General features: G+C 39.7%; 1 long non-coding RNA gene across 1 annotated transcript; it reads left to right on the top strand.

Annotated features, from left to right (window-relative positions):
- Positions 1 to 2,426: 2,426 nt before the first annotated feature.
- On the top strand, positions 2,427 to 18,565 carry LOC134143430 (uncharacterized). Its single transcript, XR_009959112.1, has 3 exons — positions 2,427 to 2,483; positions 17,745 to 17,878; positions 18,385 to 18,565. It is a non-coding gene; the product is annotated as an uncharacterized LOC134143430 (long non-coding RNA).
- The last annotated feature ends 3,834 nt before the right edge of the window (positions 18,566 to 22,399 follow it).

Here is a 22,399-nt window from a genome sequence, read left to right as displayed (position 1 = left end):
CGTGCACGCCAACAAAAGCTCCTAACTCCAATGTTTGGTTCGTCCACCCAGGGGGAGGACAGCCAGTTAAGTGCAGGCGCTGCTTCCCACCATGCGACATGATGAGAGAGCAGAGTTTTGCTCGGGGGGCTCACCTCAGTAAAAACCTCGCAGTTCATACTGTAGCGTTTGATTTAGGCTTGAGGAGAAGGAAAGAAGTAATCTAGCACAGGCATCCTTACTAGCGGGACTCTCCTGTTCCTCTGCACTTCTGAGGAATGTAGGGTTGGTACTTCAGACCTGAGGTGCAGCAGCACCCAAAGCCTGTGTGTTGGGGAGGGCTGCAGGCAGTCCCTCTCCAAGCCTTGGGGAGAGGGAGCAGCTCTGTTACCAACATAGGCAATAAAGCTAGTTCTGGGGGGCTGCTCTGTGGAACCAGGATGGGTGCTCTGCCAGACTTGCTTGCTATGGAAGTTCTCCTTGAAAATAATACTGATTTTCTCTTAGTTAGCAATATAAATATCATCTCAGGAACCCTCAGGTAGCAATAATACACCTGGTACACACTACAACTGCATTTGCTGTTTTCACAAATGAGTTTCTTTGGATGTGTATCTGCCCTGTGACCATCCCATACCCCTTCCTTTCTCCTTCCTCCCTTTCCCTATCCCCTGTCCAAACTGAAAGGTTCTTGGTTAACAGCATCATTATTCCCTTTCAATTTTATGCTATTGAATTTCAGACTATTTCTGTAACTTTTGTCACCATCACCTCTCATTTCTTCCACGATATTCTGAATACCTCCTATATCTACAGTTCATCCGTCTTTAGTGCCATCATTAAATTTCATTAACACACTTCTCTCTTTTCTATGACAACCATTACTGGAAACATGAAACAGCATCTGTTCCCACAGTGGTCCTTGGGGAAACTCGGCTCCTAGTCAGCCTCCAGTACAATTCTGTTTCCTGCATAATGCAGTTGTGTCTCTGTCTATCAATTCCTTCCCCACTTGTACTCGCTGTCTCAGCTGAGCTAATAATTTCTCATATGGCACCACCTTCAAATGCATTAATTGAAAGTATCTGATCTTTTATAATTCCTTTGTCAAGGAAATTGGTTCTGATAGATGGTTTGATGGCTTGGTCTAGTGTAAGCATTCTCTAATAAATCATGTAGTTTGTTGGGGTTTTTTATCCCATTTCCCATTTTTCCATATTTTCTTACCTTCACACAGTTACATTTTTATTTGTAGTCCTATCTAATTCATGTTTCATCCTTATTCTGAAATGTCTTATGATACCACCTTTACTTTCCTTGTTCTACTTTTATATGGTTGAAAATCCTTTAGCAGCGTTTTTAATTTCCTAGCTACCTAGCTAAACTTGACTTTTGGCAATTCTCAGTTAGCTCCTACATTTCCCAGCACTGAAAAAAGTAGCTTTTTTTGCTGATAAATATTATTTATTTATTCTTGTAAGCTCTCTGCTCACTCATAGTATCTTTTCAGGGATGGTTCTTCATTCAAGGAGGTCTGGAGACTTTTCTTATCAGGTTCTTTTCTCTTCACTTGGGAAACAAGTTCCAGCTGGTTTTCTCAACTTTGACAGAAATAAATTAAAGTTTCTGCTTAGGGCTGTCTCCAGCCTCCCTCTTCTTTTCTGCTATGGTTATGAAGATGCACCTTGTCCTATGGAAAACAGCTATAGCTCAACTCTCTAATTGGCGTTACAGGAGGCAAAGTCAGTTTTATTCAAATATATATGCATGTGCTTTCTCATGTGGTTTTCCACATGCAGGTTAGAAAAACTCATTCAAGGACAACTGAACTTCCCACAACTTTTCTTTGTTTCAGTCCATGGACATGCTGAGAGTTTTTCTATTTTTTCTACCTGTAGTAGAAAACTGCCATCCTTTGGTACAGATATCCATAGCTGCCTAAATAAAAATTATTTAGGATGAAATAAAGAAAAATTGTCAGTAATTCCATTGGTCTAAGCTCTACAAATGCAAATAATTTTGTATTACTGCTTTCTCAGTAATTGCTCCAGTATATGGCTACACTAAAGCAAGTAGTTTATCGTGATAAATATTTCAGTTCTTAGCTGCCTTGTACCTTGTTCTGTCCTTTGTAATTTTGTATAGGACATTTACCTGGAGTTGTCCACCCACTTTTTTCACCAGTGAATTACTACTTTAGTTTCAAGGCTGTAGAGAGTCAGACATAGAGTCTGGTTTTAGGCCCACACAAAACAAATCACAACATTATGAGTCAGTGCACTATTTTAATCAAAGTATCCTTTCTTTTTTTTCCCTTGGTAAAAATAATTCCAGCACAGCAACATGTCCTAAATTGAACTGTTTAAAACCAAATGTCAGCTCAGCCCTGGAAGATTAGGTGTGGAGGGAAAGAAACAACACTGCTATTTCTCGAATCTTTTCTGCCAAAGACAAGGTTGTGGGAAATCTTTGGCCGCAGTACCAGTAAATCTTTCATCAAAATTGTAAGTATTCTGGATTTAATTTTCATTTAACAAGGACATCTCCTTTCCCTAAGAGAGCTTTAATGTGTGTATAAGACTTACACCCTCTTGAATGTCTCTTTGGAATAAGTGGCATGAAAAGATCTTTGTAAAATCGAGAATTTTGTCTTTGACATTTTTCTCCACCCAAAACCTAGAGAAATCATATGCCTCATGGTTCTCTACTAGATTGTTTAAAGAATTTCTCGTTATAATTTGTAGGATATCCTGCTTTCCCCTAGTTTCTCACACAGTCCTGGTTTTAATTTGGCATCTCTCTATAGTCTTAGCAATATGATTCAGCTCTTTACTAGAACAGCCAGCTTTCCACCTGAAAACATTTCCAGATACAAAATATCATGGATATTATTTTTAAAGAAAAATTCTGTAAAACCCAGGAACCAACACTAAAAAGTAAAAATGCAGTCACAGAGTATCACCCTTTTGTCTCTCCCATCTGTACCTAAGAAGGAAATGACATGTAACTCAGAGCAATAACTGATCCCAGTGGAGTAGAATCTGTGGAAAAGGAACTCATTTATCCATCTCAGAAGGCTATCACTGCGGAAGGAAAAGTGGGTCAATAGCTATCAAAATCCAGGCAAAACAATAATTTTTCCAAACAGAGATCACTGAAAATCCAAAGAAGACATAATATAGAAAGTTCTTTTATATTTCCTGCAGAAGTATGTTCTGGTTGTAGGGAAATCTGAAGAATAAGAGTGATAATTTGTTTAATAAGTATAACAAGAAAATGATCTGTTGAAGGGGACAGGGCCTCTTCCCTTGTCCTTTTTGTCCTCCAGAATATCATTTGTTAAACACTATCAAATGCTTTAAGGTTCCAGAGCTTTGGGAGAAGAGTGATGGAGAGAAGATTGAATTATTCTTGTTCAGAGAAAGGTAAAAAGCACCTGTTTCTCTGTTAACCAGGCCTTTCTGACCGTCTCTTCTACCTTTTGCCAGCTTTCTTACATTGATAACAGAAGCTAAATGTGAGTGATTAGCATGCTGATCTTTGAAGCACCTGCATAAGGCTGAAAATTTTTAACCTCCCTGCAAAATTAGCAGGCCTAGTTCTTGCTGAAGTTAATGGAACTAGGCACTAAAATCACAGAGGGAGTTTTGAAAATCACATCAAGAGTGATTAGCACCAGCAAGGCTGCCTTTAAACTTAGGAGAAAGAGTTCATTAGAGGATATTCAGCAATTTCAGTTCTGAAAATCAAAAGAAGGCTTTGGAAATGATTTCTGTGGTCATTTTCTGGTTATCACTTAATGGTGGGCTACTTGGGACATTTTACTTTTAATTCTTGGTACAAATGTCACTAATGAACTTTAATGTCTGAAATGTAAGATTTTATTCTGAGGGGAAAAATCAAAGCACATCTTCCTTTTACATACCGTGAGAATGTAAGGATTTGGGTGTCGTAGCGAGTGCATCGGTAAGAGTGAAAGTGGATAATAAATATGAAAGCTTTCGTTCAACTTTGTCTGTAGCTGTGGCATTGCATTCAATCTTGTTTGCTGGTCTTGAACGAAGAGTAATTTTGAACTCTCTCTCTAGCATGTCACGGTGCGTTGTGTGCCCAGCAAGGCCAATCCAGCAACATGCTGCATGATCCTTACAGAAATGGCAAGCTGTGGAAGAAGGAAAACAATTTAATAGTACCTAAATGTGAGACGGTATCCAGTAGCCTTTCTGCAAGGGAAATCACAATGACATTAATCTCAAATTTTACTTGGAGCTGCTGTAATAACTGTCTAGTATTCTGTGAGAAAAAGGCTAACTCTTTTCACTTTGGAGGAAGCTTCGTAGTGTCTCAATTTTATATTAGAAGTACAGTACAAAAAATACAAAAAGATAATATGCATGCTTGCCCCCTCTGTATGTCTGGGGTCAATCCACTGGGATCTTCAGAACCTGTTCATAGATATTCTGCAGTTCCTCAAACTGGCCTAAAATTTGAGAACTTGAATTTTAAATTATGAATTGCCCAGAATACAGATCTAAAGCAGGACTCTCTTGTCAAGCCTGGACTCCTTGCGCTGTTACTTAGGACTCCCACTTCAAAGTGAAAGTTGACTTCTCCACCCACTCTTGGTCAAAGAATTTTACTATCCTTGCTGGGTGAAAAACCAGGGAGCAGCCATAAGAAATATGTCAATAAAGAATTGTGTTATTTATGGAGATAGAGGAAAGTTAGGCAGAGGTTTCATATTAAGAATTAGCATATATTGTGCAGAGCCAGGGCTAAAGTTGAAGAGCAAGGAGAGACATTTAGGTTCCCTCAAGGTTCACGCTATCACCACAGTGTCATTGGCCAACAGTGTGGCAAGAAGGATGAGCAGCAGCTATTGTACACTCTATATTAATTGGATATATCCCGTGGCCACACATTTGGCAGCAGTAGTCTTAGTATATCTGGCCATGCTATGCGAAAATATTAAATGCACTACTGAAAGCCTGCATATGGGTCATTGAAATCAGTCGTGCTGATAAGAACGTCTAGACTCCCTGCCCTCTCTCTCTTTCTTTCCAGTCTGATCTCAGTGCGTGATTGTAAGAGACTACGTGTTTGTCACAGGCAGGCATATGAATGTGCTGACTCTAATGACAAATGTAACGAATTGTATTAGCTTAGTTACAGAAGCTAAGCTTTAGGTCTATATTGATTCCTGCATTTTAGTTTTTTCACTTGTGCTTATAAACATTGCCCCTAACAATCAGAAATCTATTAATGAGAAAAAGATGCTGGGACTTGTAGTGGTTGATGTCAGCATTAGTGCACTGGAGTTAAAATACAGAAGACAGTGTATAAAAGATTTTAAAGAAAGCAGTGACAGAGTTTTATATTAAATAATTCATCTTCTCTTGGAACCACAGAGAATTGACACATTCGTTGCAGACATTTTAATAAGAGCATTAGTGAAACTGAATTGTCATCTAATCAAGTTGCTATATTCTTGCTCATCCCTTAGACGTACTTTGTTTCTCAACTTTTCCACCTTCATACAGGGAAAGACCCTATTTATGTTGTGACCAGAGACATCTCTGAGCTCTGGCTTAAGGATCAGGAACTAATCAGATGTCAAGAATTTACCTGTCTATCTAAGCGTTGCTTGGTACCTGAGCAGTGGGTGTGCAGGTATCTATGTTCTGTCTTACTAATGATCCCAGAATCTACTGTGAGCACCACCGTAGCTTCTGGAGCTCCCCGCTGTGTTACACAGCCCTCATCTCACTGCATCTGACCGCACGTTAAATACGTACCTGTGTGTTAGTGTCTATACAGACAGAAACCTGCAAGAATCCTGGTGGGGTGCTGAGATGGCGGGGAGGGTGAAGCAGAGCTGCAGACACAGCTGAAGTCATGGTCCAAAGGGTGCTGGCCACAGGCATCCATGGTGCTTGGGAGCCTGCTAACACTCAGAGCAAAAAGTACTGTGGCAGTGATCAGTGCGAAGCAATAAGAGGATGTAGAGCATATTTCAATGTAATTATCATAATTCATAACTTGAGGATGTTCTCCTGTTAAAATCTCAAAAGCAGAATATTTTTACTTTCTCATAAATTATTCACAGCCATTTGCTTTCCTTCATGACAAGTAACTTTGCTTGTCTTCAGACAGGATTTTCAACCTGAAAGAGTGAAAATTTTGACCCAGTTCTGCCTAACAAACAAAACGTGAAAAGAACTAAAATTGGAAATTGGTAAAATAACACTAATGTGAGAAAGAAAGAATGCTACTGTTTTCTTCTTGTACCATCTGAATTTAAAATCTGTAAAGATATTTCGCTCAGAAAAAGAAGCAAATAGACTTCAAAAGGAAACTGCTCAGAGAAGGAACTGGTGAAATATGTGGAACATGCTGTGCATTTTCTTTATCAAAAAAATTCGTTTCACAAATGCCCTAATGCAGAACTTAATCCCTAATCAGTTCTGCTGGAGTGTACGTGATGCCTTGCCAGGCTCTCATGCCCTGCCACCAGCTTCTCTCCTGCAGCATTTATCTATGATCCTTGTCTATATATGGCATGTGGATTTCTGATAGAGAATTAAGGGCGGTGTATGGGAGCTGAGAAACTGTACGCCTTGTGATGTCTTACGAGGTAAAATGTCTCGGTGGGGTCATTTCCCAGCCTCTGGAGCACTAGATCTAGAACTGAATCTTCTCACTCCCAATTTTAGAAGAATCACGAAGGAGGAGGGGAAGGCTTCAGGGAAAAACTTTGCAGCTTTTAGCCTTCTGCTATATTCAGTGCTAATGCATGGGATATTATTCATGTATTGATTACATATACCACTGAAAGAGTCTCCATCAGTTAATGTAGGTCAAACAATGAGCTACCTTGTAAGATACAGAGATCAAGACATTCAGAAGCATGAGACTTCCTTAAAATTCTTAAAACCATAGTTAAAATAGTTAATGTGTAATAGTATATTTTTAAAAAACTTGCGCTTATAACTCCTACTAGGACCATGGATTTAGGTGTTATTATGTGAAGTGCTTCAGAAACTGGCAGTAAATGCCACTGCATTAAATAGATTAAATAAAAAACTGTTTACTTACTTTATTCTACAAAGAAAATAATGCCACAGTTTTGTAACTTGAGCATTTTTAGCTTTTCTAGAGAGTTGAAAGATGCAGGGTCCCACACAATTTCTTGTCTACACATTGGAAATAGTCATGATCATATTCAAAGTAAGCAATAACTAAATACAGTCCTGGCTCATACGGTTTAAATTGGCTGGATACGTCTACTTCTCATTTTTTTGCTGCCACTAGTCACAGTATGCGAAATCAGTGTTAGTTTGTAAATGAGCTTGACATGCTCAAACTGCTATGTGACGACAAAAAAAGGGTTGGGAATTCATTCTTTTCTTCGTGAAACGTGCTCCATTCTTGTATCTTCTTGTGTACGTAGGATTCCTTTTCCTCTAAATGTTTTGCTGAATTTGTTCAATTTTTATTAATTTACAGTGGTTTGGTAAATGGCAGTTAAAATATCCAGGCAAATCTCTTCTGAATTGGAACGTTTGGGTTATTAGGGATGCTGTTTGCAGTTTAAAAGAATATACACAAGAAGCTGTTCATGTGATCACTACTTTGTGCATTCCCTATTTGCTTTGGGTATTATAACTAAAGTTGTCTGTAGCTACTTTTTGAGGTGTTTAAATAAGTAGTTGCTGGACAGCAGGGAACCATTTCCCAGCTGTTTATTTCGTATTTATCATTTTAACAGTTTAGGAAAAAGAATATTTTCCAACCTTCTTTTTTTTTTTAAAAAAAATTTCCATTCAATACAAGCTATCAACACCTCCACCAAGTCAAAAATATAAAGCTGTAAGCATTCTCCTTACCTTATAATTTATAATGAAGTTTTGGTAACTGGTAATCTCAGTATGTGTAATAGAGTCAGTCAAGAGAATAGAAGACATCATGTACACAATTAATAACGTATGTAGTAGCTCTGGAAATGATTATAACATCAAGATTCTCAACTGTAATTTGAAAATATAATTTCCCTGTAAAGAACCTGAAACTTTCAAAGCAAGAAAGCAAGCCAGCTGCATGGCAGGCAGTGATAAGCAAAACTGAAAATCAGGCTGTGCTAATACAGAATTGTAAGCCTTTTAGCTGCATTTTAAACCTTAGGAAATTACTTCCAAAACAGGAAGGCATAAATATCTTCTTTATTTAAATGACTACTTCTTGATATTCTGATGGGCAAAAAATTAAAAGGTTTTGATTTTCAGTTGAGGGGGCTTGGTTTGAGTTGGATTTTTTTTGTTGTTTTTGCTTTGTTTTATTTCTTCCAGTTCTTGACTGATGTGATCACACTCTGGCTCACATGTTTTGCTTCTCCTATGAGAAATTCTAAAGAAACTCCTTTGTGTAGGTTTTCAGAGTGTAGGAAATTACTAGTGCTTAGGGAACAATATCACAGATGCAGTGAAGATAAGTGGATTTGTGACTTAATGATCTCCTTTCTTCCACACTCTTCTCCTTTAAGCAAATGAAAAGGCCTGTCTGTATAAAATTAAAGTGGAAGAGGGAGGAGCTGCATTGGAATAATATTCAGAAAACAATTCTAAGATAGGTCAAAGCCACCCAATGATGTCGTACAATAATATGCAAATTCCCTGAATTACTACATCCTTTCCAAGAGAAAGTACTTTTTTCATCTAAAAATGCACTTCTTCAGTTTCTTTAGTTAGATTTATAGTGAATATTTATGTAATTCATGCCCTGCTGACCCAGGGAGTGCTTGCATTGACTGCAGTCGTAGGAGATTTTGGTCCCTTTTAAAGAAAAAGAAATTATTGTTGTGCAGTAATGCATTATCTGATCTGGTCAGATGGGTAAAAAGGGCACTAATCATGGCTGACAGGAGTCAGTAGAGATGAGAGCCAGGGGGTCTGAATCTCGCCACCCAAGCCTTGCTGTCACCGCATTACTCCTCCTTGGTAGACTCCTGCATCTACTGCTGCCCTATCGATTTCCCTTGATAGGACCACCGTTGCCCTATGAATGTCCAAGACCCCAGCGTATTGAAAGTGGTGGGGCTGTTTATGGGCTTAGCATTAGACATGCACTTCAACAACTTGCTGAATCAAGGTTCTCAGAGCAGTTTTCTTCCCAGGAAAAAAAAAATTGCTTCATTCTGTAGCATCCCAGTAATGCAGCCAGACTCATTTCATCTCACATTGACTGATGTGAGCCATCCCCAACGTGTGAGGAAGTGCTTACGTACTCATAACTACCTTTATTTTAGGGATGTGGCTGTTACACTTGCCTCACTAACTCCCCAGGATATTTATTCATAAAAAATTACTTTCAGAAGCCTTTTAGTGCATTGACCTTGTTTCAGGGTTTAGTTGGGAAAAGGGAGGGCTGGGGTTTTTTCTTAAGCACTGCAGGGGATTTCTGTCAGGTTGCTTTAACACTTCTCCTCAGATTCTTGCCAGGCTTTCAGGCTAAAGAATTTTCGAATGTAGCTAGCCACCATCGTATAGGTCTTTGCATAGGCTCTATTATTTTATAAATATAAAATATCATTGATTTTCAAGAAAAAACAAAAGAAGAGGACGTAAGTATTATAGAGCTGCCAGAAAAACATCATAAATATGTGCAAGACGATCGTGTCTAATATATTGGATATATATGACCTAGTGACTGTCATATAGACTGAGTCTGTGTGGTATACTGATTTTCTGTACAAAGATGTAAAAGGTAGCTATACGCTCCTAAAGAGCAGGAGAATAGAGAAAGGGAGATGCTCTGCTGTTGAATCTTCCTTTCAAAAACTAAAGGTTTCTTAGCAATAGGACACCAATTTAGAAATTCTTAAGATGCTCGTGCTCTACAAATACAAGAGTCTTAGTCATTTTTACCCCACTCAAACATGGCCCTAATAGGTTGTTTGCACTGCAGCTGCTGAGTGACACCTTTTGCTCTGTTCCTGAGTGCTTTCACATACGTACTGATATATGTATGCAAAATGCATGCAGCTGCTCCTTACTCCTCGTTCTTCAACTAAAATACCTATTGTATATAACATAAGGTACATATTTATCTTTTAGCATGGATGACTGAATTGGAGTCTCTTTCATCCCTCCAAAATAAGTGATTTCATCCAGAGATGAAAGCAGTGCAGAAGAAAACCTCGTGGAAATAGTAACATCCTACCTATAGTTACAGTACAAGAGGCATCGTCGTTACTGTCTCCTGTCACTGCCTGATCTCTGAACTCCATCGCTCGCCCCTCTGCCGGCCAGTTTCACGCAGGGCTGCTGCATACAGCGAGAGGATTCGCAGCCCTGCTCGCAGATGGGGCTTAGGCAAAATACTAGGCTTCATGGCATTTCTGTGCTAATCTCTGAAGTCCTTTGGATATATCCCTGAGCCAATGCACTTTTATGTACTAGAAACCCTGCTTGGCCGGAAAGAATCTTGGCTTCCCTTGGGTTAAACCCCCAGAAGATTTCAGTGGTAGTTAAGTTAGTGGTAGGCAGGTGAAAATGTACAGCACTGCAAAATCTAACTGCACTGCTTCGGGTTTTTATTAATGCCTTAAAGAAGGGGCTGGCTTATTCTCACTGCAGCATCAGATCTAACCAGAAAAAGAGACATTTGGAAAAATGGTTCATATGTATTTTTCAGAATAAAGCAATCACATCTTTCTTTGCAGAAAGTGGAAAGAAAGCTGTAAATATCACAGCTGTTCACTGGTAACTAGAAAAAACAGTCAAATTCAAAGCTTGCCACTTCTATTCGCAGTGAACTACTTACCAGGGAAAAGAATACCAGGATCGTGATACATATGCAGTCTGAAAAGGATATGAGTGTTAAAGTCCCAAGGATACCTCCTGAAATGGGCAATTGCTCACCGTGTCAACTGGAATAAAGGTTTGTCACACGGTATGCGTGGTACGCACTGTGGCCATACTTGCAATTTCAGTCACTTTTTTCCAACTTAAGTGGACTTTATCTGAATTGCTGTGCTACCCTAAACTGCCTACGCTTTCATTAAAAGCATGAATGTTCCTGTCATCAGCTTGGCAAGAACAGCAACAGGAAATGTTACCTCTAAATGAGGGGATGTGTTTTATTGTTTATGAAGCTAGGGGAACATTAGTCAAACATACAACTAACTGACAGAGAGACTGTTTTGGAAAGGGGCTGGTGCGCTTGTTGAAGCAGAGGTCTAAAAACACAGCCTGGCATTTCTGACAAGGCACTGGCATCCCAGATCTTATGAAGATCATTCAGTTTCTCTGTGCCTCGGTTTCTTTATCTGCAAAATTGTGATAATCATCTGCTACTAAAGCTTCCAGCTGTTGACCTTAATTGTCAGGCACTGCAAAGCACTAAGAGATCTCGAAGTGGAACATGCTCTAGAAGTGCAAAGCATTATTACTATTAGAAGTCCATTACAGCTTTATTTCACTTTGTTCAAACTGGTCCTTTGGTACGTGCAGCTAGACAGCTCCTAATGTTATCTCGATGCACAAAGCACTTTTTGTGTGAGGTTTGACTCACAGTAAAATGCCAGTTAGAATTTTTTCCTCAGGAACTCACTGGAGCTTGGCTTACAAAATCTGAAAATGAAATCAACCAAAATAGGTCAAACACAAAACTATATGTCCTTATGTGTCCTCTTGTCCTCTTTTAGCAGTACAGCACATAGTTGTTGTTTTCTTTTCCATAAAGTTTAAGCCTATTTTGTTTCTCAGCTGGCTTTAGTAACTATACCTTCATTGCATTTTGAATACCTATGCATGCAAGTTTTCATTTCCTATTAAATATAATTTAGAATGATATGCTCATTTATTAGTCGTCCAGAAGTAATGTGCTGGATACATGAGCAGCTGATGCTACTGAACACGACATAAAAGTACATTGTTAAGTTAGAGTTTGTTTGAGTAGCCATTATTACTGAGATGTCTTTGATCTTTAAAAAAAAAGTGAAGAAATATAATCAAATGTTAATGTAAGCTGCAAGTTTGGATTTATTTTTCTACTGTAGCTAATTCTTTAAGAATTCTTCCTATTCAAATAATCCTTTAAGTTGATGTATTTATTCAGTTTCTATTTTATCACCTTTATTCCTTCCTTCCTATGTAGAGTAGGTGAAAATGCTGTTTAAATTAGTGCTTAATTCTCTATTGTGTTTTTGGAATCAGTTGTTCATTACAGTCATAATGCAGTGCATAAATCTATTAATGTTTGGAGTGGGAAGGGAGGTATAAAGGAAAACCATCGACACTACTCACAGCCCGGCTTTCTGGCTACAACAAATTATAATTTATTTAAACTCAATCAATACTTAATCTGGAGTTTAAATTCTGCTAAAGATCTGTGGCATGGCTAAAAGCAGCTGATGCCAGAGAATAAAATTTTCTTCAGGCTGTGATTCTGATGAATTTATAATGCGCTCTAAGGGTGATGCATTGACCTAAATTCACAAAAACACTGCTGCATGTATTTATTGTTATGAAAGGTGTCCTACCCCCAGTTTTGTACTGTAAAATGTTCTGAGGCTATATGGAAAAGACAAGGGTTACAGCCAGGACTGCTGCGGAGGAAGGCGCATGCAGGAGCTTGCGGAGCACCGGGAGGTTCCCGCGCCCCGGCGGGCGCGAGCGCAGCTCCGTGCAGGGGAGCGGAGCCCGGGCGCAGCCCCGCTCCGCCCGCGCTGCCCCTCCGCAGGCACACGGCACCTCGCAAACGCGCTCTCTTTCGCCACAGGCCTGCTGGTTTCTTGCTGTAATTCAATTCCAGAATAATTCCCGCACTGTAGAAACCCTGCAAATGTTTGAGGGCAGCTGTGAGGACAGACTGCATGAGAGGGCCGCTTTCCTAGTGATCATTTGGGTTTTTTCTGCTGGGAAAACAAAAAGTGTAGTTAGGGCAGGAAAAAGATAGTTGCACTGAAAACTGCTTCTCCTTTTTTCTCCTGTAGCCTTACTGGGGAGATGGAGTTAGATCTCCACAGGCTTTGGTCTTCTGTGTCTGGTTCTTTAAAATCCCTCGAGCACCCATGAGCAGCTCCTACTGAAGTTGCTGGGAACTGCACCACTAATCTCTTGTAATGATCAGGCCACTTGATTTTTTCCAGGGCTTTTTGGCAACCTTTTCCTCTGCATCATCCAAGGACTTCTCACAGTAAATGAGTGCCTTCCCAGTGACCTGAATCCTCTTCCAAGCCTCCTTTTTACCCTGACTGCTTGCAGTTACATTTGTCTATTTTTGTGAAAAGCTATACATTTTAGCAGATTCATAATCATGGGACACTTGCTTTTAGAAAAAAGGGGGAGTGAATAAGAGAAGCGTATAGTTACTAAAGGTTGACGATTCTCCCCACTTCTTCTGTGATGGGATATGATGCCTCTCACGAAAAAGCCAGAGGAGTTGAACTCTGCTTCTTTATTGCTACTTGAACACTTCTCAAAAGTTGTTTTTCCAGTTAGAACACGTAATGGAAAGATTTTGACCTGCGCATTTTTCATCCTCCATCCTCTCTCCTGCATGCTTTTGGGGTATGATGTCAGAGATACTGTTTTCCAGTTTTTACATTCTTGCCATATTTTGTGCCCATCTCTACCCATATTGCTTCTGTAGTCAAATTCCTGTGATTTAAGCCAGAATAAATGTGGGATAGAATAAATCACAGACTTGAAAGGCATTAGTAACCTTATTCTCCCTTGGTGAGCAGCATCCAAAGCCATGCTGCTTTGCAAGAGCAGCGCGGAGGGCTTGCTGAGGTCTGCTCCTCAGGGCCAGCCCAGAGATGAGAACAGCATGCAAACACAGCTTCTCTGCAGGAGCAACTGTTTGTTTCAATTTTAGCCTTTACTTAAAAATACAAAGCTACTGAACAAAAATACAAAGGCTTGGAGTTCAAATTCATACCTAGCTGATTTGAAGATCAGCTATGAATTTCAGTCTAGCACCAAGAGAGTCTGGACTCAACTTCAGTTCATTTTCTCTTAGCCGACATGCACAAAGTGAGTACTTAAAGATCCAAAGGTTCAGATATATTTGTATGCTGTAAAGGTGGACTGGCAATATTTTAAGGGATCTTGGATCACTCTGACAAGTTAGTCTGACCCACGTAACAACTTGGAATTGTATCAAGCACAGCTACAGGCCATAGATCATGAGTGGTCATTGGCCAAGTCATATCCAGAAGACACATTCTGCTTGGTAGAGTAAAAGATTAGGAAAATCTACAATTAAATATCTGGTAAAATAGTAAGGAAATGAGGAAGACAAGTGGAATTTCCAACAAAGGCTTAAAGTTAAACCATCATGAGGACCAATCAAATCTACCTAATCTGTCTTTACTGATAAAATATCATCTAAAGTTTGAGTGGTTTGTGTCATTTTAATAAAAAATTCATGATCTTTCTTACTTTTTGACAGGAGAAAATCTCATGTTTAATCTAATTCTTTGGTGTTTATATTACAGTCAGTACAAAAGTGGGCTAAACCTAGGGCTTGTACAAGTCTAGAGAAAAGCTTATTCCTTGCCCCACAGGATCACAACTGACGAGATGTAACAGATGGTAAGATAAAAATGGGGTATAGGTTAGGAGAGACAGGCTGACAAAAAAATGATAGTGTGCGCATAATTTTTAACTAACCGAGAGCAGCGATGGTACTTTGCCTACTTCCCTGATCATGATTAGGTGCCGATTTTCTCTCCGTGTTACAAGAGGTGAGTTTCAAGGCTGTGATTTGAAGGAGCCTGGGGGGAGTGGCAGTGTTTCCTTAGATTCAGAAAGTTTTACCAGGCAGGTCCACAGGCTGATTGCTGTCTGCAGTTCACAAAAGTGTACAATAATGTTTTCTCTTCCCACAATGCCATGAAAAACTGTTTTGGCTCCAGTTCATGTGTGAAACCTTTTGCACAACAGAAGTGGTTTGTTGTGGCCGGTAAGACTAAATGTTCTGAGCATTCCAGGAAGCACATAAATAGACTGGTACCCTTGCTAAGTTAAGGAGCCTTCCCTCTCTCTTTTTTCCTTTTCTTTTTTCTCTCCATTTATGTTCTCTTCAACTAGACAAAGACCAAGCAGAGTACAATGTTTGAAAATCCTGACTATCATTTTCCATTTTATTTGGGTTTTCCTTAGTTATATTTTCTGAACAATAATTGTTTAAGTAAACGCAACGTGGTAAATTATATTAAATTGCTTCTTACAGTGCAGCCTAGTATTATAACATGAAAATTGTTACTTGGAGTCTCCCACGCCCCCAGCTGCTTCAGACCTATGTCTCCAGAGTGGGGAGAAACTGGTCACAGTGCCTATCCAGCTGAGTCTGCAGGCCAATCCACAATGTGGAAAGCAGTTTGCATAGAGGAGATCTCTTATCCTTCCCTCTCAGTCCCTGTAGAGACAGTAAAGTTGTAATAATGGTCAAAAACAACTAAAACAGTGGTCATATACTGGAAGGTAGACAAATGTCTATGCACAAACCAGAAGAGAAATTATTCAGGCCAAAAACATTAAATCTCAGTTCATCTGTGGGTACTATGAAACAGCCATCCTATTTCTTTGATCTATGATATTTGAATCTGAACATGTGTTAGTAAGGCATATATATTGGGCATCCACATTGTCTTCTGTAGAACAAGGGTAAACATTGCATTTGTCTCTGTAAAAATATACTTCAATTGCTGGGAAGAAAGTGGAGATTCATTATTTTTGCAGTTGTACAAGACGTTTAGCAGCTGTGTTTATACTGGCAGACAATTTGGATATTAGGTGGCAGGACGGAGAACTGCAGATGCACAATATTGAGCAGACATTGTGCACTTACAGCCCATTTCCAGGGAAACATGTTATTTTATATTTCCCTTGGTGTCATTAATCACATTTCATGATGTATCTCACTATTTCAGCTTGTTCCCCTAGATTCATTCATTTTTCAGCCTGTTTATTTAGTAGCTATTGAGCTCCATTTCAACAAATTCCATCTCAGCTACAGATAATAAAGTTCCTTTTGCTTCAGGGGAGAAAATTAAGATGGCCCTGTAATGATTACTGAGACTACTTGTAATAATCATTATCAGAGAGATATTTAGCTTGTCTTTGGTCAAAAAATCTATTCTTTGCTATTCAAAAATTAAATTCATTTCCGAAAAGTACACATATGATTCTTATTTGACCTACAAATGAAAACAGCTGTTCTTTTCTCTGTTCTTGAAGTTCCCTGATCTCTCAGGAGGTTTTGTTTTGGTTTTGCAGGTGAGTCTCCAAAACTTGTAGCAGTGATGGCCAGTTCCTTGGGAGAAATACTCTCAGAGAAACAGTGTGAGGACTCTCCCCCTAGAGAACTGCCTGAGGGACCTCAATATATTGGGAGTACTCCCATGCCTTTGAAGGGATAAAAAATGTTTGGGATTTTGTGCCTTCACTTCTATATTTAAATAATGATACTAAATATTCAAGAGTAGATTTTAGCAGGTAATTGCTACTTAATATGGGGCCTTGCAAAGTCATCTCCCCTGGAAGGATTACCTGTTGGCCTTGGGTTCCACCTGCAGCTCCCAGCCCACGGGAAAAGATTCTGATGCATCAGCTTTTGGGGAAAGACAATATACGTTTCTTTTGTAGAGATACAAAAGAAAGAGATCGTCTGCCCAAGCTATGCTGGAGAGAGAAGCAGAAAGGAGACAGGGCTTATGCCAAACCTTTGGTCACTTCTGGTGGAAGAGCTAGCTGTGCCCTAGAGATGCTCCGGCTTGGCAAGCAAGTTGCTCCATGAAGGGCTCTGAAATGGGGAGCAGAAGTCCTGCCTGGCACACTCTGCCATGTTCGAGTCCTGATGCCTGCTTGCATAAGCTTTCTGTGTTGGTAAAAAGAAAAAAGAGCTTTACCAACCTCTAAAAAATGAAGCAAAACTAAAGAATTCACTACATAGCGAGTTAATGGCTGTGCTGCGTGAGGAATGACTTACCCAAGATGTTGCGATCAGCAGACTGCTTGAAGAAACCACGAGCCCTGCCCACTGCCCCTTTCTGTGACTGGTTTGGAATTCTAAATATAACTGGGAAGTATTTTTCTTAGGGCTAAATGGAAAGCAGAGGGAAAACTGAGTTCTGTTTATGTTACATGGCTGAGCCACACCTAAGGAAATGGGACTTACTTTCACCCTTTTTATTTTAGAGGATGACTGTGAAGAGAGTCTCTCACCATTGCAGTGAAAATAGCAAACTAATGTTAAAACTGCTGCTCTCAGATGACTGTGAGTGGTATGGAAAAGCTGACCCCATATATCTGAATGGGGGCTGAGGTGGATTTGAGGCTTTGTCCTCAGTTATGTTCACAGAGCTATTTTCAGAATATGGACTTTTAATCTCAAAAAGAGGTTTACTCTCAGGAAGGTCATGGGGTTTGGATTTGGGAGGGGAGGACTTGGGTGATCATATTTTTATTTCTAGAAACCATATGTGTATATATAGAGAAGCCATATATATTTATAAAAATATATATTTTCAAAGTTGCCTGCACAAAGTACATTAGAAGCTGCTGGCAGAACTGGGAAATTAATACAGCTCTGGGGAGCCTGATAGAAGTGCCTTAGTCTAGAAGTCATTTATGCAAAGAAAATAAAATGTCACTAGTATGCATGGTTTTGTGGACTCCATAGCTTTACTTTTTCTAAAATACTTGCTCCTTCCCTTGATGTTTTCCATGTTGAGTTCTATTTCTTTCTTTTACAACCAGGTGCAGCTCTTTCACACGGTGATGGTTGTGCTATTGATGTTTAACCAAACCTAGCAGAAACTTTCTCTGAGCAAATAAGAGTGGAAGCAAGGCTGGAACTGTATTCACCTGTCAGCATCTTCCACAGATAGACGGTATGCATCTTGTTGTACATGATATAAATTAGGGATGTGTTATATGACCTATAAATGTCTAGTCTAAGTGTGTATAAAACAGATTAATGAGTTATCCATTAAAAGGTCTTTCAACATGTGCTGCATTCCCCATTCCCTTCAAATATGTTGATGACTTTTCTTTCTCACACTGCAGTGTTTACCTTCCTACATTTCTTCCACGTATTCATCTGCAGGACACTTGACTTTCTACTGCAATTAGCTCAGTTGCCCAGATCAGGCTCAGCTTTCTTCTACCTCCACTCTACTGTTAAGCACAGCCTTCTCCAGCCTTTTATTGTATACCTCATTTCTTTCACGCTGGTCCTCCACCACCCCAGTCACTGCTTCCCTAGTACTGAGCCATCACCAAGCTGAGTACCTTACTGAGGAGGTTCAGGGAGGGAAAGGAGGCCTGTCTCTCCTAGCTTTGCCTAATATTCCTTCTAATTCCTTCCCTCAGACATCCTTTTCTCTCTCTCCCTCAGCCCCCAGCTCACCTTCCCTTGCAGAGCTGCTCCTGAAAACACCACGGTGAAACACCTGCAGCAGGCTGAAGGCCTGTTGTGCTAGTGCAGTGCGGAAGGATTTATCCAGCTGCCGGTGGTCAGTCTCTTTGCTTTGAGATGGTTCTGGGGACGGTGCCTCAAGATCTGCACTCCTCATGTGGTTAACCCAGGCAAGTTGTGCATCACAGAAGCAGAGTAAATTAGATCTCTTGCAAGAGCCTTAACGCTGAATAGTCACTGAACATCACACCTCAAATTACTTAAATTTTAGCTTTACTAAACATATATTTTAGTTTTCATTTTAGAATAAGTCCAGGAAATGGCAAGTTAACGCACACAGCCTTAGCCTAAAGGATAACAGCAGTGCTAGTAAATATGTTCAGGCTCTTGCCTATTCCTGTCTGTACAGGCAGTCAGCTATAGCACCTGTACCCTCTTTGGTAGGTAATTTATGACCTATGCATTAAAGTAGAGAAAGTGCAATGTGTTTAAGTGCATTTTACCCTAGAAAGCAAAACATTTAGTTGATAGTTGTCAGTTCGTAACAATCTTCTTTTTTCTTTTTAATGGTGGAATTCAAATACTGTATTTGTCTGGCTGTCTGAAATTTAATTAACATAAAGTCTACATGCTTAATACAAAGGACTTTGTTTTCAGTGCTGAGAGTACTTAGGGGAGAGGAGAGAGGAAGGGAGGGAACAAGCAGAGCTCGTTCAGTGTCCTTCTCTATATCAGCTACTCTCACATGCTCTAGTTGGCAGAAGTCTCCAAGAAGATGCTGCAGTAATGGTGCAAAAGGTTCCAGAAACAGGCTGGTACTCATTACATTGCAGCATCTGTGGACTTTCTCAGCCTACAGGGATCTTCTGGAACAAAGCAAACAGGCAGAGCAAGTGCCTAGTCTGGCCCACAGCTATTGATTTCCCTTTACTGCCTTTTAGTCAGACAAAAAAGAACCTCAAATTCCTGCTGTCAGCCACTTCAGGGTCTAACTGAGCAGCAGAAAAATTAGAAACGCTTGCATTTCCTTCCCTCTTCCATGCATTTAAATAGGCAGTATCAAGAGAGCACAGGGAAGAGACAGAGACAGAGCTCTGCTCTATCTTAGATGAAATAGGAGATCAGACATGGAATAACGAGGAGGAGATTTCCCCCACCCCGAGAAGGCATGATTCCCTCAGAACAACACAGCTCTTGACTGAGCCTAAGGTTTTATATGCCTAAAAGGACAGAAAGAAAAGTGTGGATTTTCTACTTTACAAAAATCAATGTATATCTTCTGACAGGCACAGTTCTGGTTGTAAGGCTTGAAATGAATTGTATATGATCATTGCTTCGTAATAGAGTGCAAATATACTCTCTATTTTTCATCAAAAAAAGTGACACTGATGCTCTATTGCTGAGTTATACTGTTTATCATCCAGATCTGCCATGGGTACTTCCATGAGTAACTCTTCTATGTATATATCCATATTTATATATACTTTTATGTAACTTTACTGAGGTATGGCAGAATAAGTTCCTTTTAATTACCAAAAGAAATCACCAGGTGTGCTATTTTTCAATTGGCTTCTGAGGATGTGTGCAATTGCAGGTTGCATCTAATACCTGCATCATTTCACTCGGTGTAATGCAAAGGAACCAGCAGGAACTGGCACTGAATCATTTAGAGGAAGGCTGCTGGGTTCGGTAGGCGATGACTGAAAGCCAAATTTGATAAAACTTGAATTTTGAGCACACCACTCCAGTGACCCAAAAGTGAGGGAAACAGTTCGCACAGTTCATTTTTGCCTTGCTCTTGTGTGGATCGCCGCCTACAGCACTGCCATGGAGAGAGGCGGTGGGAGGAGAGAGAAACAGGCAGTGGAAGGGAACTGTGGTTAAAGCTGTGGCTTTGGAGACCATCTGACTGGATTCATTTTCCATCCCTGCCTAAGACAGTCATTTAGGAGATGTGTGTGGCACAATGCCATTCTGCATTTAGTTTGGCAACGGAAAGCAGCTGCTTTTGCTGCACTCCACTGTCAGTAAAAACACACGACTTCTCTGACAGGCTCCCCGCTCGCTGTCCGCACTGTCCGTGAAGTGGGAAGAGCAGGGTTGCCTTTCCCGTGCTCGGCTCAGTCTACGCAGTCTTCTGTCTTAACATGTTGGTGCTAATACTGGGCCAACGTCCGGGTCCCGGCCTCATTTGGCACCTCTTGGCACCACTTGGTTTTACTCCAAAAGCAAATGATATTGGAGGCATCATTATTTAATTCCCAGAGGCAGTGTAACTTGTTGCACTGCTGGAGGTTGATTTCTGCCTGCCTACGGAGCCGATGTGTAGTTGATCTAACAATTAATTTTGTGGCTGATTGCAATCTGTGTTGAAACTTATAGAATGCCTTTAATCCTTGAGACCAGGCCCTTGGTTACGCTGTAACCCTAAAAGGAGCTAGCATCCAACCTCAGCTTTTGTGCTATCTGATCACAAGGGATAGCGACAAAGATTGCTCTTGAATAGTATATAAAATCTGTTTAATACTAATCCTCTTGTAATATTTAATTCCAGAAACATATCTGGAAGAAAATGCATGAGATTATTTGAAATTATTAAAACTATTTTTATTAAACTTATTAGAACTGTTATGTATTAAGCTTTAAACTTATAATGGCTATTCTTGAAAATTAATGATTTATTACTTAATGTTACTCCACTGAGAAAGTTGCAGTCATGCATTCAACATTGAATTGTCTTCACTCACTGCCCCTAAAATATTCTTTGGCAGCACATAAGAAACCAGGGAGAAAAGAGTTAAAAACTTTAATTATCAAATCACATCAGCTACTCCAATTAGAGGTATCTAATCAAGTGATAAAACAAGCCTGTTCGAATTTTGGTTAGTTAGTGATTTTTTTTTCACCCAGAGTTGAACTGATGCAACATCTAAATGTTGTTGCTGAAGCTGAACTGGGGAATCTTAAAAATCTGGACATGTCTGAACGTGCGCAATGCAAATATTGTAAACGGCATGCAGATGCCAGGGCAGAAAATAGTAGTTGGGCTTTTCTTCCTTGTTTTTCTGGTTTTGAACACCTAATGAGAGGAAAAAATGTTTTCATCCATAGGAAAACCTGTGCGAGAAAAACCAACATGTTGCCCTTAACCCTCTGAAGACAAGTTTATAATTATGCTTTCAATTAAAGCTGTAGGGAAGGATCTTCTGCCTTTGCAAGCTCTGAAGTCCTGTCCTCAGAGTCAGTGCTTACGACTTTTTTATTTCTTTGAGTGCTGAGTGGGGCTGCAGGAGAGGGGCCAAGACAGGTGGGAGGGCAAGCAAGGAGCATGGCTCTCGGGTTTCCTGTTTAAGGCACTCACCAGCAGGGAGAAAGGGAAAGAGCAGAAAACTATTACGTACTGGTTCCTCTTCCAGAAGATATCGGTGCCTTTTACAGTTAAACATCACAAGATTAAAACTAGAAATATTCTAACTCAAAAAAAAAAAAAAAAAAAAAAAAAAAAAAAAAGACTTAAGAAGAGAGATTTGGGGGGGCATAGTCATGTAAAGGCTCCCTAGCTATTTTTTATTTTATCATATTTTATCTGGCTTAATGATTAATATTTATCTGTTTAAATATATGCAGCTTCTGTCTGATCAGCATTCAGAATATTTCTTTGGGATCTTTAAAACTGCACAAAATCATGACAGAATGCAGTCTCCATGGATTTACATGTGCAATCAACTTCCAGTTATTTAACTAGTGTCTTAGCAACTGCATCCTTTAGTAATGCACATAGCAAATCACAGTTCCATTTAATAAAATGAACTTCTATTAATCACTCATAAAGTCCATTTAAATAAGCATCATATATTCCTTAAGAGCAAGAGTATGTCATAAATGACAAGGTAATTATTGTGAATGCCTAATTCTGGATAAAGGACAGGGCTTACAATACATGTTTTAAGACAGAACAATAAAAAGTTAATTGAAATACTTTTACAACACTATC

This window comes from Rhea pennata, chromosome 8, assembly GCF_028389875.1.
Source record: "Rhea pennata isolate bPtePen1 chromosome 8, bPtePen1.pri, whole genome shotgun sequence".
Lineage (NCBI taxonomy): Eukaryota > Metazoa > Chordata > Aves > Rheiformes > Rheidae > Rhea > Rhea pennata.
The sequence above is the reverse complement of the archived record's forward strand: the minus strand, read 5'-3'. Positions and strand labels throughout refer to the sequence as shown.